At 35.4% G+C, this 2240-nt stretch overlaps 1 protein-coding gene across 1 annotated transcript in view; it reads right to left on the bottom strand.

The window, feature by feature from the left end:
* LOC107689180 (solute carrier family 52, riboflavin transporter, member 3-B-like) overlaps window positions 1-2240 on the bottom strand; it is an 8053-nt gene that overhangs the window by 4752 nt on the left and 1061 nt on the right. The window lies entirely within an intron of this gene.

Genomic DNA, 2240 nt, shown 5'->3' with positions numbered 1-2240 from the left:
TCTCTCCCTCTCTCTCTCTCTCTCTCTCTCTCTCTCTTTCTCACTGTCGCTCCCTCACTCTCTCTCTCTCTCTCTCTCTCTCTCTCTCTCTGTCGCTCCCTCACTCTCTCTCTCTCTTTATTTATATTTTTAAAAAGCTGTATTTGCTACTTAAGCGAACTGAAAGAGAGACACTTTCATGACTGTTTGTTAACACATCTGAGAATGTGTTAATCTTCTCAATAAACCTGCATATTTCATTCATACTGTACATCTCTCATCCAATATCTTTTGTTGCTTTCATTGCAAAAATAAACAACTAACTGTTCACATAAGTACTCTTTAAATTACTTTTAAAGAAATATTTAATTATTTATTGTAGTCACAATAAATAGTATGTTGATGACAGTGGCTCTGTCATTCACCACCTGTTACTCAAGTCATCTGTTAAGTGAGGCTTTTTAAAATTCTTTCTTTCAAATGGATTTCGTGTCCTTTAAACACAACACTCTTATTGTATTAAGCTGACTGTCACTCAACTATTACAAAAATCACTAGATTATAATGTGCAAGCTTAATGAGACCCTGAAAGCCTTTACTGTCACACAATAGGGACCTACACACATGCGAAGCACAGTCATATATTATTTAGAAACTCTGAGAAATGACTGGCATTTGAAAAAGAAAATTACAAGGGAAAAGAAAAGGGTTGTTTGTCCGTTCTGACTAAGTAGAGCAATTGTTACACTGGAACTGCTCTGATCACTGATTTGGGCTCCTTTACTCTTGAGGATTTCTAATAAATGTAATCATTCATTTGGACAACAACATTTCATTTGTGTATTGTACCCACTGCAAAAATGACTAAAACCTTGACTATTTCTGCACTATTCCTAGTCATAACGGTCCTTTTTGCACTTTATTCTGCTCTGGTACAAATTGTTTTAATATTATTCTGAATTAATTGTTTCTATTTTTATTTTTTTCATTTTCACTTATTTTATATTTTGTCCTTATTCTCATGTTATTCTCAATTGTTGGATAAAAGAGTGCGCCAAATGAATAAATGTTCTCTGTAGACGACATATAAAAGGTCATATAATTAATGACTTTTTCTCAGTAACACCCACATTTTCAGACACTTTATGTTGTATAAAGTAATCAAAGGTGATAAATATGCCTCTGAACAGAGTAATTTTGCATGATGCTGCATCCACACCAATAGGAGACAGTTTAAAGTCCAATTTTGTTTTACTGTTTTTTTGTTGTTTTTTTGGTCTGCAAACTATAAATGAAAAATTATTTAATGCACCAAGGTCTGGCTGGTTGTCATTTGTGATTATCTACTGTTGATAGATGCTGTAAATATTTACATTTATGCATCTGGCAAATGATATTATTCAAAAGAGTATACATGAATTGAATCTATAAATCACAAAATCTGAGTATTTATGAAAGATGGCAGCAATCGGGTCATGTAGTTGCATGCGCCAGCTGAGCAGCTGCCATTGAAATGAACAGTAATTCTATCAGATAACCTAAAAGTGCATCTTTAACACATTAGTGATCCAAAAGCAGTGCTTTCATATCTGGGTACACTTGGTTCACACATTCTGATTTTATATTCAAGAAAAATGTGCTTTCATCCAGTGCATTTTCACACATGATTGCTGACCTGAACATCTAAGGTATTCATTTTAAAGGGGTCATATGATGTGATTTCAAGTTTTCCTTTCTCTTTGGAGTGTTACAAGCTCTTGGTGCATAAAGAAGATCTGTAAAGTTGCAAAGACTAAAGTCTCAAATCCAAAGAGATATTCTTTATAAAAGTTAAGAGTCAACCACGCCTACCTAAAACGGCTCGTTCTAACACGCCCCCACATGTCTACATCACGATGTGGGAAGATTTGCATAACGCCGCCCAAATGTTCACGCAAAGAAAGAAGGCGTAACTTTTATTCTCGCTGTAGTATTGTTGCTGCCGCCGCCATGTCGTGAAGGAGCTGTGTTTCGTTGTGAAAGCGAAACTACTTTGTTTGGTCTTCCAAAAGAAGACACGACTAGAAATCAGTGGTTAAGTTGTATTTACAACACTGTTCCAGAACAGTTTAACCCAAATATTCAGATGTGTACAGAGCATTTTATGGAGGACCGTTTCCTGATCCTGGTAGAGTAGACTACAATGCCGGCTGTTCTGACTCACAGACTGTAAGTAAATTTTTTATATTTAAAGAATTTGCCACTGACGATTCAAACGCGAG

The sequence above is a fragment of the Sinocyclocheilus anshuiensis genome, unplaced genomic scaffold (assembly GCF_001515605.1).
Source record: "Sinocyclocheilus anshuiensis isolate Anshui unplaced genomic scaffold, SAMN03320099.WGS_v1.1 scaffold737, whole genome shotgun sequence".
Lineage (NCBI taxonomy): Eukaryota > Metazoa > Chordata > Actinopteri > Cypriniformes > Cyprinidae > Sinocyclocheilus > Sinocyclocheilus anshuiensis.
This window is presented reverse-complemented; position numbering and strand designations above follow the sequence as displayed.